General features: G+C 43.0%; 1 long non-coding RNA gene across 1 annotated transcript in view; it reads right to left on the bottom strand.

The window, feature by feature from the left end:
- The window catches only part of LOC309398176, an 86,881-nt gene extending 72,655 nt beyond the window's left edge, over positions 1–14,226 (bottom strand). Inside the window, exon 1 of the long non-coding RNA XR_014176359.1 lies at positions 14,150–14,226. This is a non-coding gene — a long non-coding RNA (uncharacterized lncRNA). The remainder of the gene's footprint in view (positions 1–14,149) is intronic.
- Between the last annotated feature and the right edge of the window lie 1,042 nt (positions 14,227–15,268).

The following is a 15,268-nucleotide window of genomic DNA, read 5'->3' as shown; positions in this document are numbered from 1 at the left end:
TGGAGACCAAATGGTGAACACAAAGGCTATGAGTTTGGCGTTTACTCATCTTGTTATAGTAGGGGGTGGGGGGGAGTCCAAATGCTTTTATTGCCTTTTAGAATCACATCCTATCATCTCAACTTCCATACAAGAATTGCATTGGGAAAATTATACATGCCAGAAAATTATACGTTGACTCCAGTTAGAATGCTACCCATGTATCAAAATTATCCTTCTAAATGCTTGAGAGGTTATAAGAAAAAGAGGCTGCCTTTAATTTGTGGCGGTTAAAAAAACTATGCTATTTTTGCCGAACATTTTTGGAGTGATAAGTACCATTACTAAACAAAGCATTCAATGCTCCCTAGAGGTTGTCTTACTGCATTATTTACAGGATTTCAAGCTTGAAAATAAGGAATGTATTATCTGTTTAATTTCTGCAGCTAAATTAACAATTGCCCAATACTGGGAAACTCTTCATGGTGTAACAATTGAGGTGTAGATTAATAAGGCCTCTTCAATTTCTACTTTAGGGAAAAAAATAATCCCAAAGTTAAATAATGAAATATCCAAAGGAAGTTCCACACTTCTATCCAATTTTGATACATTTTATAATTTATCTGAACAGCAGCAAACTTACTATTTGTCATATTTTAGATACATGGTAAATTATCTTATTTTTTTAGTAAGAGGTTTTACATTTTCTGTATCATTTTTCTCCATGCATCATGGATTTGTGTTATTTTGCTATTTGGCAATCCCAAAAGTGCTTTTTCAAAAGGCAACTGGACTTTCTTTGGCTTTTCTTAGAATTAGAATGACTGACCTGGAAGGGACCTTGGAGGTCTTCTAGTCCAACCCCCTGTTCAAGCAGGAGAACCTATAGTATTCCAGATAAGTGGCTGTCTAGTCTCTCCTTAAAAACCTCCAGTGTTGGAGCACCCATGATTTCTGGAGGCCAGCTGTTCCACTGGTTAATTATCCCCACTCTTAGGAAGTTTCTCCTTAATTCCAGGTTGCTTCTTTCTTTGATTAGTTTCCAACCATTGTTTCTTGTCCTGCCTGCATTGGAGAATAATTTGACCCCCTCTTCTTCTTGAAGATGTTTCACTTCTCGTCCAAGAAGCCTTTTCAATTCTGAAGAATTGAACTGATGAAGAACCAAAGAAGCTTCTTGGATGAGAAGCGAAACTTCTTCAAGGAAAACCAAAGAAAGTCCAGTTATCTTTTGAAAAAAGCCCCTTTGGGACAATCGTGATCTGGATGACTGAGAATCTCCATAGATATTTGGCAATGTTTGCTAATCACAGTTCTTTAAAAAAAGAAAAGAAACATTGCAGTTCTAAACTACCCAAACCAAGATTTTGAAGCGTGGTAGCATAAGGTATTCTATGATGGCCAGAAGAATGCAAGAACTTTCTTGTAAAGTACAGATAGTCCTCGATTTACAACAGTTCATTTATTGACCGTTCATAGTTAGAACGGGACTGAAAAAACGGATTTACAGTCATTTTTCACACTTTTTTCACAACTGTTGCAGCATCCCCAAGGTCACATGATCAAAATTCAGATGCTTGGCAACTGGTTCATATTTATGACCGTTGCAGTGTCCTGGGGTCATGCATTCCCCTTTTGCGACAATGGGGAAGCCAGGTTCACTTAACAACCATGTTACTAACTTAAGAACTGCACTGGTTCACTTAACAACTGTGGCAAGCAAAGTGGTAAAATGGGACAAAACTCAATGTTTCACTTAGCAACATAAATTTTGACTGTGGTCGTAACTCAAGGATTACCTGCACTTCAGGTCCTTAATAAAATGAGGGTCATCTACTAGATCAATACCACTTATACTTTCACATTCTGGTTTTGTTTTCTAATATGTAAAACTGAACATTTCTTAACTGAAATTTGAAGGTACAAATTAACAGAGCTTGAAGGGACCTTGTAGGTCATCTAGCCCAACCTCCTGCCCAAGCAGGAGACTCCACACTATTTCTGACACATGGCAGTCCAGTCTTTTCTTGAAAGCCTCCAGTGATGAAGCTCCTACAATTTCAGAAGGCAACTTCTGTTCTATCCGTTGATTGTTCTGTCAGAAAATGTATCCTTATTTCCAGGCTTTTACAGCTTAAGAGAGTTGGAATGGACCTTGTAGGTCATCTAGTCCAATCCGCCCACTCAAGCAGGAGACACTTCACCATTTCTGACAGATGGCAGTCCAGTCTCTTCTTGAAAGCTTCCAGGATGAAGCTTCCACAACTTCCAAAGGCAACTTCTGTTCCATGGGTTGATTGTTCTCACGGTCAGAAAATTCCTCCTTCTTTCTAGGTTGAATTTCTCCTTGGTCAGTTTCCATCCATTATTCCTTGTCTGGCCTTTAGGTGCCTTGGAAAATAGCCTGACCCCCTTCTCTCTGGGGCAGCCCCTCAAATATTGGAAGACTGCTATCCTGTCTCCCCTGGTCCTTCTCTTCGCTAGACTAGCCATGCCCAGTTCCTGCAACCATTCATCGTATGTTTTAGTCTCCAGTCCCCTAATCATCCTGGTTGTTCTTCTCTGCACATTTTCTAGAGTCTCAACATCTTTTTTATAGTGTGATGACCAAAACTGGATGCAGGACTCTAGGTGTGGTCTTACTAAGGCTTTATAGAGTAGTATTAGTACCTCTGTTGACTTGAGAGCTTAGCCTTTACCTCTGGTATTGGCATGCCCAAGGCTTTAGGAGTGGCTCTGATCCGCCTCCTCCTTTGGTTAGAAAGATCTTTGAAGGTCCTTGTGAAGCCTTTCCTGAGGCCTGTTCCAATCATCTTCTCCAGGGGAAGGAGAACCAAACTGCCCGGCCTCCGTGAGGCTACTGAGGATTTTCTGAACCGGAAATTCCTTCTTGCGCTTCAAAATAGGGCACAGCTGGAGAGGTCACCCCAGAGTCAGTGTAATCAGAGCAAATGTTATTTTCTGACTAAGGCCTCAGCCCGGCTTATTCATTATCCAATTGTCTTCCTCCCCAGACGCCACGCCATGCCAAGTGGAAGTACAAACGAAGCCTTCAGTCATGTGGGGCAGGCAGATGCTGTGGGCACACAATTTGGCTGGAGAACTCCAGATGGCATGGGTCATTTCACTGTAGTGTGAAACGCCTCAGATGCCTCACCGTGCCCAGGATGGGGAGGGCAATGGGCAATTCAATCAGAAGAGGAGCTTGAAGGGACCCGAGAGGCCTTCTAGTCCAACCCTCCGCTCAAGCAGGAGACTTTATAGAAGGGGTGGCAAACTCAAACGGCTGCGGGCTGCATGCGGTCCACGGGGTGATTAAATCCAGCCTGCAGTGCCTCTGCTGGCCAAAAGAGGCCACATGCGGCTCCCGCTTGCGGCCCATTTTCAGCCTCTTTGGCCTCCTGCAGTACTCCGCCGGCCAAAAACAGTCCATGTGAAGGCCTTGGGGGGCCTTCACGTGGCTCATTTTTGACTGGCAGAGTGCTGCTGGAGGACGGGGAGGGCAAAAATGATGTGCCCCCTTGTTATGGCCAATAAAGTGCTGCAGGAGACATTGTCTCGTCTCTCTGCCCTGGTTTCCCCACCCCCACCCCATGGAGAACTACAATGCTGATTCGGCCTAGGCCAGGGGTGTCCAAACTTGGGAACTTTAAGACTTGTGGACTTCAACTCCCAGAATTCCCCAGCCAGCATAGCTGGCTGGGGAATTCTGGGAGTTGAAGTCCACAAGTCTTAAAGTTCCCAAGTTTGGACACCCCTGGCCTAGGAAGAAATCTAGTTTGACACCCCGGCTTTATAGCATTCCAGATAAGTGGCTGTCTAGTCTCTTCTTTAAAATCTCTGGTGATGGAGCACTCACAACGTCTGAAGGCAACTTCTGTTCCACCGGTTAATTTTGTCCTCGCTGTTAGGGGGACAATTAACCAGTGGCACAGATTCAGAAATCTATTCAAAATAGATTCACGCAATACCCATTACCCTTCCCCTGTTGCAGAAAATGATAGGCTTAGACTTCTCAGGATACAGGAAAAGTTTATTTGGCTGCCAGGTTCAGAAAAGTTAGCCCATGGCTAACGTTGTGAATTTCTGAACCCCGTTCATTATTGAAGCACGCATTCTTATACATTCGCAAAGACAGTGTAACACGGAAACACTTAACTCATTTCTTATTGGTTACCTTGAGGAAAAAGCCTTATAAGGAGATGGGGGTCTTACTTCTCCTTTTGTTACAGGTATGGACTACGTGCCATTAACGAACTTTAATTGAACCTTGTGGTTTTGGACTTTTGATATAGGGACATTTGCTGGAACATGTTGTGGTTGAAGGCTGATGACATTTTCCTGTCCCTTTAAGCAAGCTTCTAACTGTCCCTTTTATGCCACGTCTTCATTCTTATGTTTTAATCCATATTTTATTCTACTTTACCCCCACATTAAAACAATTTAATTCTCTCTTCACAATATTACTTTGAATGGGAGTGTGGAAGTCGTGCAAAGGAGGCAATACTTAAACTGAATAAACTGAATGATTTAGCCTAGTGATTAAGGTACTGTCTTAAGAATCAGTAGGCCATGTGTTCTAGTGCCAGTTTAGGTATGAAAGCTGGCTGGGTGATTTTGGACAATTCACTGTTCTCACTCCAACCCACCTCGCAAGGTTGTCGTGGGAAAAATAGGAGGAAGAAGAAGTATTAAGTATGAATAACAGAATTGGAAGGGACTTTGGAGTTATTCTGGTCCAACCACTTGCTCAAGCAGGAGACCCTATGCCATTTCAGACAAATAGTTGTCCAATCTCTTCTTAAAAGTCTCCAGTGTTGGAGTACCCACAACTTCTGGAGGTAAGTAGTTCCACTGGTTAATTGTTCCCACTGTCAAGAAATTTCTCCTTATTTCTAGGTTGGTTCTTTCCTTGATTAGTTTCCATCCATTGCTTCTTGTCCGGTCTTCGGGTGCTTTGAAGAATTGGTTGACACCTCCCCGCCCTTTCTTTGTGGCTGGCCTTCAAATATTGGAAGACTGCTATCATCTCACCCCTAGTCCTTCTTTTCAGTAGATTAGACACACCCTGTCTGTCATATGTTTTGTCCTCCAGTCCCCTAATCATCTTTGTTGCTTTCTCTGTAATCTTGTATGTTTGCTTCCTTGAATTATAAAGGCAAGCAAAACAATTCAAATCAATTAATAAATTAATAATGAAATGAAACCACCACTCTAAATAACCTGGCCTTGATCCTGTTTACTATAAGAGGAGACAAAGGACATGTTGACAAACTTACCAGATTCTCTTATCATGTCCTACAGTAATAGAGTTCCATAATTATCTGTGAAATCAATTAACCATGAGAAGGAGGAGCACCCCAAGCAGGGAATTGGATCATCAGAAAGAGTTCAGAGAAGAGCAACCAAGATGATTAGATGACTGGAGGCTAAAACATATGAAGAACAGTTGCAGGAACTGGGCAAGGCTAGTCTAGTGAAGAGAAGGACTAGGGGTGACATGATAGCAGTCTTCCAATACTTGAGAGGCTACCACAAAGAAGAAGGAGTCAAGCTATTCTTCAAAGCATCTGAAGGCAGGACAAGAAGCAATGGAAATTAATCAAGGAAAGAAGCAACTTAGAACTAAGGAAAAAAATTCCTGACAGTGAGAACAATTAACCAGTGGAACAATTTGCCTCCAGAAGTTGTGAATGGTCCAACACTGGATGTTTTTAAGAAGAGGTTGGATAACCACTTGTCTGAAGTGGTGTAGAGTTTCCTGGCTAAGCAAAGGGTTGGACTAGAAGACCTCCAAGGTCCCTTCCAACTCTGTTATTCTATTCCATATCTCCAGCAGCAAAGCTTCATCCCCAAAGACTTGAGCGGGCAAGAGGTAGGAGGACTTGGCTCTTGAAGATGGGATGAGAGAGCCAGCCAAGGCTCCAGCTTGCGCATGGCCTCCTGGCTCACCCTGCACCAATGAGTTTTAAGCACCCCCCACACCACGCCCCTCCCTCCACACTCACGACCGCTTGCCAAAAGTAGACTCCGTGCCAACCTCATCAGTGAAGCAGGGTAATAAGGTCAATGTGAAAACAACTGGAAGGCACATTTCCCAGTAAACATGCACTGAGTGGAAACAGCCCGACCTTATGTTGTCGAATCCAAACCCATTGAGTCAATTGCCAGAAAACATGATATGACCTTTCGGATTCAGTGAGCATCAACTCCGAGAGCAGGCTGCTCTGCTCTTTTCCATTCTCCTGCTGCCCCTCAGGGCCTCAAGTCACTGGAAGTAATAACTGGGGCCTCTAAATCTGCACTCCTTTAATGAAAAAATCTATATATACGCATGGCACCCAGTTTGACCTAGTGGCAGATCCTTTTTCCTGTATGCTTAGCTCAATTTCTTTAAAGTTAAACCACCTTCTTCTGGGTACCGAGACACGGAGATAGGGAACTGGCTTTGCGTTGAATATCACTCTCCGTGGCAGGGTTTCTCCGATGTCCAGCCGTGTCCCCTCTGCTCTTTCTCACACCCTCTTTTTGAAGCTTAATGTCAGGGTTCCAAATAGCATCCAAAAGTAAATCAGAGTCCGAGACAAAGTATTGCTCAAAGTATTCCAATTTATGAAGAGAGCCATGTTGGCACATCTGGGAAAACCTGAATCTGAAAGCTTCCCGGTTTTCCCCACCCAGTTGAAAGTTCAAGATCTTTCCCCCCCACACCCACAAGTCCATCATATGGTCCAATCTTCCGCTGCCATGCTGGCAGTTCCACCCATCCAGTTCCGATCAGGTGCAGAGGTGTAAAGACAAAGGATGACCTTGGCTTTCTAGAAAATTTTTTGTTATGACTACATAGCATCTAACTCCCTCGCGAAAGCCACAAGCTGGTGTATGCCGCATGGCCGAAAGCGGGTGGGCGACGGTGGCAGGCTAGCTTTCGTGAGGGAAGGCTTGCCGTGAGCTGGCGTACACCATGCAGCCGAAAGCGCCCCCCCCCCCTTGAGCCTCGCCTGGCTGGCTAAGCCTGCCAGGCGGCGTGCCTAGCTAACCGGCAACCCTAGTCCAGTCCGGCAAGTTTACCTGTCCTGCTGCCTCGTTGCCTGCCTGCTCCTTGCTGCATCCATCACATCAGAGAGCTGCTGATTCTGCCTGCTGGTAAGTGACCTGGTTTTTTTTCTTCTTTTATTCTTTTAATGTTTTTTAAAAGAATATTTTATTTATTGTGCATAAATTTTTTTAAAATTGTTTTACTTAAAAGTATTGAGTATAGAATATTTTAAAATGGTTTACTTCAATTTATTGTGTGTAGAATACCTTGAAATGGTTACAGTATAAATTATTGCTGGTAGACTACCTTGAAATGGTTACAGTATAAATTATTGTGTGCAGAATACTTAACAATGTTTTTAAAGGATATTTTTATTTATAGAATATCTTTTTTTTTAAATTATTTTTAAGGGAATTTTTATTTTTTAATTGTTTATAAAATATATTTACTACAAGAAATGTTATTCCTTTTTGCAAATGTTTTCTTTGTGATGCAATATGTTGCTTTTAAGTGTTCAGACCAGTTTTATGTGTCTCAAAGTGGCTGTTTTTCTATGGGCAGGCCAGGATGGTGCAAGGCAGCTTTGCCAGATTTAGTGTCTTTCACCCTGGTTGTTTAGGTAATTCTGAGGTGGTTGCTGATCTGTGAGCTTCTTGGCACTGTCCTTTATAATTTCCCACAATGCCTTGATGGTTTTTATTCCAGTGGCTTTGTCTTTCCTGTCCGTAGGTTTATGGAAAAAAATTGGTTTCATTTGCAGTCTTGGGGGGGATTCTTATTTTTTGGTGTTTTCCTGGCACTGTCACAGTTTGTGTGGGTGTGGGTGTGTAATGTCCCTCAGTTATCTACACATTAATAATGATCAAGAACTAATAATATTTCCTTATACATTTTAGTGACCTTTCCTTACATAATTGGTGTTTTCTTTCATACTTTTGGATTTCATCCATTGGGGCAAAGAATTCAGTGACATCGTCTTGGCCACTCCCACCCAGTCACATGGCCAGCAAGCCACTCCCACCCAGTCACATGGCTGGCAAGCCACTCCCACTCAGTCACATGGCCAGCAAGCCACTCCCAAAAAGCAGACCACACCCACAGAGTAGGTTCCAAAAAATTTAGAAACCCACCACTGATCCACGCTAATTACCTTTCTATACCTACCAAGCCATAAATTAGCCAACATTAATGTCAGGCCTGGAAGCCATCTTTTGCATTGGGCCTTCAGGCCTGTCACACTTAATGCTGTGGGAAAATGGGAGGGCGGGTTATATGGAGTATGGGAGATATATAGTCCAAATAACATTCCTTTCTCAGAGTGTCAAGGACATCTTGCCCTGCACCTGGAGTGGTGTGACTGGGAGGCATCTCCAGTTTTGGATGGTGCATTGATTGGACATGTGGGTGCTGGGCAGGGACTGGAGTTTCATTTCGGTGGGGGAAACCTGGAAGCTTTCAGATTCGGGTTTTCCCAGATGTGCCCATAGGACATTTCGAATAAAATGAAACTTTGAGGAACTTCAAGCCTCTGAGTCTTCTTTTGTTGCGGGTGTTACTTGGAACCCTGACAGTTAATATGCTACATGAATTCTGTTTGATTCTTTGCTCATCTTCTTTTTCTGTCCATTGGGGAAGCAGAACAGGTTCTTTATGTTGTCAGCATTCTTCACTCTTCAAGGTTTACACCTGAAGGTTCATTCTTCAAGGTTCTTCATTATTGTCAGCATTCAAGAAAGTTAAGATTACATCCTCATGAACTGACTCATTCCTTGTGCTAAATAGCGAATTTGGGGTCCTCTCCATGCAAAAGTCATATCAGGATTGGGCTACTATGTATGCCCGCAATGAGAGGAAGACAAGAAGTAACAGGTGGAAGATCATTAAAGAGAGATCCAACCTAGAACTAAGGAGAAACTTCCTGAGAGTGGGAACAATTAATCAGTGGAACAGCTTGCCTCCAGAAGTTGTGGGTGCTCCATTACGGGAGGCTTTAAAGAAGAGTTTGGACAACCATTTGTCTAGAATAGTAGGGCCTCCTGCATGAGCAGGGGGTGGACTAGAAGACCTCTAGGTTCCCTTCCAACTCTTGATATTCTGTATTCTGTCTAAAAATATTGAGCCTCAACCTCAAAAAATGGGATGCGTGAAGGTCGTCTTTCCTTTCACCTCTCCAGAATCTTTCATCATTCTGTTTTAATGAGTGACTCTCATTAAAGAACTTTATTATGAGACTAGGAAACAAGTAGCTCTTCCACTGACTGTCTCCATACCCCAGGTTTGGCCTGAGTCCATCATAATTGCAGAGTACAAGTACTCCTTGACTTACGACCACAATTGAGCTCAACATTGCTGTTGCTAAAGTGAATGAAAGCCTCCTAGAATGCATATGGTTCAATATAAAAGGACTAGTGTATATGAAGAACTATGATATACAAAGTGATTTGATATATGCGAGTTACGAGATACAAACTGGATGTGTGTGCGTGTATACACACACACACACACACACATACATATGCGCACACACACACACACACACATTGCATTTGTGCTGATAAATAAATAAAGGGATGTACTCGTTACAGCACAAATGTAACAAGGCAACTGTTAGGGTTCTAAATACCATGCAGAAATAAATCATTGTCCAAGGCAAAACATCCTTAAAGGTCCAATTTATTCTACAGGCAATTTAGCACGGCTATGGAAAATTCCAACTCTGAATTACATCCTGTGGGTTCACCCAGTTGAAAGTTCATGATCTATCCCCACACCCACAAATCCATCACATGTTCCAATCATCATCTTCCACGCTGGCATTTACACCCCTCTGGTTCCGGTCAGGTGTCGAGGTGCGGAGACAAAAGACGACCTTGAGCTTCTAAGAAAATCCATAACAATACATTCCACAATCCTACTCCTTTCTATTCCCCCCTCCCAACTACTACACTATTGAAACAGCATAGAAAATTATAAGAAAGTGTGGCAGGCCAAAGATCCTAAAAAGAATATAACTACAGGCCTGACAGCAACATAAAAAAATGGCTTTCTGCCTGGATGGCTCCTAGGGTGAGCCGATAGACAGAAAAGGGAAGCAGTATGCTCCCTCCCATATTTGGGCATACCAGGGGTTGTGACACAATGCATACATACATGTATATGTATGTGCATATATATATGTGTGTGTGTGTGTGTATTGTGTCACAACCCCTGGTATGCCCAAATGCAACATACATACATACATACATACATACATACATACGATCTACATTATATGAAGAACTGTGATATGTTTTAGTCTCATACGAAACATGAAGCCAGAACATATGAAGAACCGTTGCAGGAATTGGGTTCGTCTACTCTAGTGAAAAGAAGGACTAGGGCTGGCACAAGAGCAGTGTTCCAATATTTGAGGGGCTGCCCCAAAGAGGAGGGGGTCAGCCTATTTCCTGAAGCACCAGAAGGCAGGACAAGAGACAATGGATGGAAACTAATCAAGGAGAGAAGCAACCCAGAAGTAAGGAGAGATTGAGAACAATAATCCAGGGGAAGGGATTGCCTTCAGAAGTTATGAGTTCCCCATCACTGGAGACTTTCAAGAAGATAGTCACTTGTCTGGAATGGTGTAGGGCCGTGATGGCAAACCTATGGCACATCTGCCCAAAGTGGCAAACGTATCCATGTCGCCTGGCAAGCATGCCGTTGCCCGTTCATCTTTTGGGTTTCTGGGGCGCATGAGTGCGCAACTATCAGCTGACCTTTGTGCATGCGCTATTGCCAGAAACTGGAAGAGCTGGCCTTCCATTTTCCAGCTTGAGCATGAATGTTGGCCAGCTGATCGGTGCGCATGTGCGCGCTGGAAACCAGACATTCATTTTCTGGCGCACACACAAGCCCCCTGAGCAGCTCCTATTCCAGGTTGTAACCCCGATGAGTGTGCGCGCGTGCACTCCGCTTTTGGCACTCAGTGCCCAAAAGATTTGCCATCACGGGTGTAGGGTTTCTGCTTGAGCAGGATTGGACTAGAAGACCTCCAAGGTCCCTTCCAACTCTGTTGCTCTGTGTCCCCTTTAGCTTTATTTTATGGCAGACCTTGCTATGTGCTGCTTATTGATTTATAAAGTTTTTATTTTTTCATTTTCATAACAAATCACCACATGTATCCTACTACATAGCCAGCATCGTATTATGTGGTTAAATGTTTACATCGATTCGTCTTACCATCAACTCCCAAAAACGATTATTGGCTCTTCTGCTCTCCATACATTATATTTGTACCTTATCCATCCCTTTCTTCTCCTTCTCTCCTCCTCCTCCCTACCTCCTTTCTTCCCTCTGTCCTCCTTCCCTTCTCTACTTCCCCTTCCTCTCTCCTTCTCCTCTCTCCCCTTTCCACTCCTTCTTTCTCTCCTCCTCTCCCCCCCCCCATGTCCTCTCTCCTATCCGTCTCTTCTTCCCTTCCCTCTCTCCTCTACTTTGCACTCTTCATCTCATTTATTTGGTGTATTTCAGCCTCTGAGCAAGTGCTGCTTGTTGAGTGAAACAAAGCAGTTCTGTCTCTCTTGCATTAAAAAGGCAATTTTTCCCTACTGATAACTTCCCTTAGAAAGGCAAAGAACTTGGCGCAACGCTACACCATTGCTTGAATTGCTGCACCACTGAGCCAAAGAATTTACCCGGAGCCAGAAATGAGTTTGGATGAAATACCGTGTGCCAATCCACTGGCGGAATTAAGAGGAGATTTTCAGTGGCAGCAGCCGTCCTACTGTATTCTCCCTCCCTTCTAGACCTGGCACTGGAGTGGGAGTCTCATGCTGTCTTTCTGCCAAACATCTCACTTCCACAACACTTCTGTGACGGGAAGCAGAAGGGGGAAAAAATAAGCACATTGTTGAAGAACAAGTGGGGCCAAACTTGCTTAGAATGACTACGGGGACCCTTCAGCCTCCAGGTTGCAGTTTTCCAACTGGGCTTTCTGAAGTGTTTTCTTTGAAAAGGTTTTGCTTCTCTTCCAAGAAGCTTCTTCAGTTCTTAGAATGGCTTCGTTTGTTGTGGAAACAAGGAAATGAAAGTGTGGAAGGAGCGGGACCGAGGCTGGAAGTGTATCAAGTTGTCCTTCCACATTTTCATGCCATCGCTTCCAAATGGTGGCAAAAAAGTTGTCTGGGATTCTTCAAGAAGCAACCTTCCAAACATTACATCACTGCAAGGATTGATTGAGTGGTTGATTATGTGCCATCAAATTGGTTTCAACTTGTAGTGACCATATAGATTTTCTCCATGAAGTTTTGTCCCTATGCTGGTCTTTCCAGTTTCCCAACAATATATCCACCGTCACTGCAATTGAGTCCCTCCACTTTGCTGATCAGGTCCTCCTCCCCTCCCCTTATTTCTCTTTTCCTCTCCTCTCCTCCATCCCATTCTTCTCTTCTCTTCCCTCCTCTCCCCTCACCCCTCTCCTCCCTTCATTTCTTTTCCTCTCTGCTCTCCTCATTCTTCCTTCTTTCCTTCTCCTCTCCCCTCCCCTCTCCTCCCTTCATTTCTTTCCTCTCCTCTCCCCTCCCCCTCTCCTCCATTTCTTTCCCTCTCTTCTCTCCTCTCCTCATTCTTCCTTCTTTCTCTCTCCTTCCCTTCTCTTCCCTTCATTTCTCTTTTCCTCTCCTTTCTTCCTTCTTTCCCTCTCTCCTCTCCCCTTTCCTCCCTTCATTTCTTTCCCTCTCCTCCTTTCTTCCTTCTTTCCCTATCCTCCCCCTCCCCTCTCCTCTCCTCCCTTCATTTCTCTTTTCCTCTCCTCTCCCCTCCCTCTCTCCTCCATTTCTTTTCCTCTCCTCCTCATTCTTCTTTCCTTCTCCTCTTCTCCTTCCTTCATTTCTCTCTTCCTCTCCTCCCTTCATTTCTCTTTTCCTCTCCTCCTTTCTTCCTTCTTTCCCTCCCCTCTCCCCTCCCCTCTCCTCCCTTCATTTCTCTTTTCCTCTCCTCTCCCCTCCCCCTCTCCTCCATTTCTTTTCCTCTCTTCTCTCCTCTCCTCATTCTTCCTTCTTTCCCTCTCCTTCCCCTCTCCTCCCTTCATGTCTCTTTTCCCCTCCCCTCTGGCCTGGAATTACAGCTGATAACTTCTCTTGAAGAAACATTGACACGCAAATAACAAAAGTACTAATTAAAGAATCTCCTCGTACATTTGACAGAAAAGTTGAAGGCATTTTACTAAATTGGGATTTCTTACAGAAAGGGAAACCGCTTATGGCTCACAAGCATTAATTTCACTCCATAAACAGCTTAGCACCAGTGAGTTTTGACATCACTGCTGATTTCCTCTATTGATTTCAAACGCTATCTCTGCATTAATCCAATTTCATGCTCAGAAAGTGAGCAGAGCACCAGAGAACTTCTTTCTGAAGCTTGCAATATTATTAATCATTGCCTCACATTGTGTCTTTCGGCATGGAACAGATTTCTAAGCATAAATAATTTGTCTCGGAGGAAGGGGCTAATTTCTACAGCTTGCTTCCTAACACATCTCCAAATAAGCCAATGCAATCCTAAATTGCATTAACAGAGGGATACAATCAAGATCAAGTGATGTACTAATACCACTCTATAAAGCCTTAGTAAGACCACACCTAGAGTACTGCATCCAGTTTGGCTCACAGACTACAAAAAAGATGTTGAAACTCTAGAAAGAGTGCAGAGAAGAGCAACCAGGATGATTAGGGGACTGGAGGCTAAAGCATACTATGAACGGTTGCTGGAACTGGGCATGGCTAGTCCAGTGAAGAGAAGGACCAGGGGAGACAGGATAGCATCTTCTAATATTTGAGGGGCTGCCACAGAGAGGAGGGGGTCAAGCTATTTTCCAAGGCACCTGAAGGCCAGACAAGGAACAATAGATGGAAACTGACCAAGGAGAGGTTCAACCTGGAAATAAGGAGAAATTTTCTGACAGTGAGAACAATCAACCCATGGAACAGAGCAGGGGTGAAATGCTGGTAGCAAAGATGCCAGTTGTTTGCCTAAACCGGTAGTAAAAAAAAGTGCTACCTGTTCGGGCAAACCGGTTCTTCCTGCTTTCTAACTAATCTAAATTGCGTGGCACAGCGGATCCTCACCCCCCACCCCACCCCGCTGTTTGCTTACTTGCTTGCCAGGCGCACTCGGTAGCAGGCTCTGCTCGGACGTCATTTTGACACTCTGTACATGTGCAGAAGGTCCTGGGCATGCAAGGCAGTGGTGGGATTCAGCCGGTTCGCACCTATTCGGGGAGAACCGGTTGTTAACTTTCTAAGCAGTTGGGAGAAGCGGTTTTGGAAGAAATCTCCTTTTGTTTTTTTCCCACTTTACAGGGTAATCCTGTAAGGAAGGCAGGAAGGAAACATTCTGGCGTTATTCCTAGCCTAATCTTTTTTTTTTAATAAAAAAGTTTTTATTTTTAGACAAACATAAAACAAACAGACATAAACACACACAAAATAAAAACCCTTCTCCAATTACTTACAGGCTGTCGATTGGTTACAAAGCTCCGGTGCTTTCTCACAATAGTCTTCATTTGCAATTTACATAAAAAACTCATATCTTCATTCTAATATACGTGTATGTATACAATTGTTATTAAACATTCATTTGACTATAGCTATTATTACATCCTTTTTATGTAAAATATTCTAAATTTAAAATAAATTTATATTATGGCATTTCATTACATCATCCTGAAATCATCCAACAGTATTACATCTTTATATTCTATTCTATATAGAAGCATTTATCTTTTATAACAAAGCTTTTCAACATCCTCTCCATAGTCCTCACAATTTATATAAAAGTTCATATTATCAATCTAGTGTATATATATGCATTATTACCATTATTGATCATTTATTTAGCTATAACTATTATTACTTTATTTTATACATAATACTCTAAATTTAACTAAGTTTAACTTAATTTTTATACAATTGTTATGGTTATTAAACATTCATTTGACTATAGCTACTATTACATCCTTTTTATGTAGAATATTCTAAATTTAAAATAAATTTATATTATGACATTTCATTAAATCATCCTGAAATCATCCAATAGTATTACATCTTTATATTCTAATCTATATAGAATTATTTAGCCTAATCTTTATTGCCCTGCTTACAGAAACTGCCTCTCCGGTTAACCCTTACTCCGTTGTAATAACTAAGGCGAAGCGCCCATCGACCTGCGTGACCTTGAGTTGGCCACGCCCGCAGTCATATGACCACTGAGCCA

The sequence above is a fragment of the Natrix helvetica genome (genome assembly GCF_964273705.1).
Source record: "Natrix helvetica genome assembly, chromosome: 12".
Classification (NCBI taxonomy): Eukaryota; Metazoa; Chordata; class Lepidosauria; order Squamata; family Natricidae; genus Natrix; species Natrix helvetica.
This window is presented reverse-complemented; position numbering and strand designations above follow the sequence as displayed.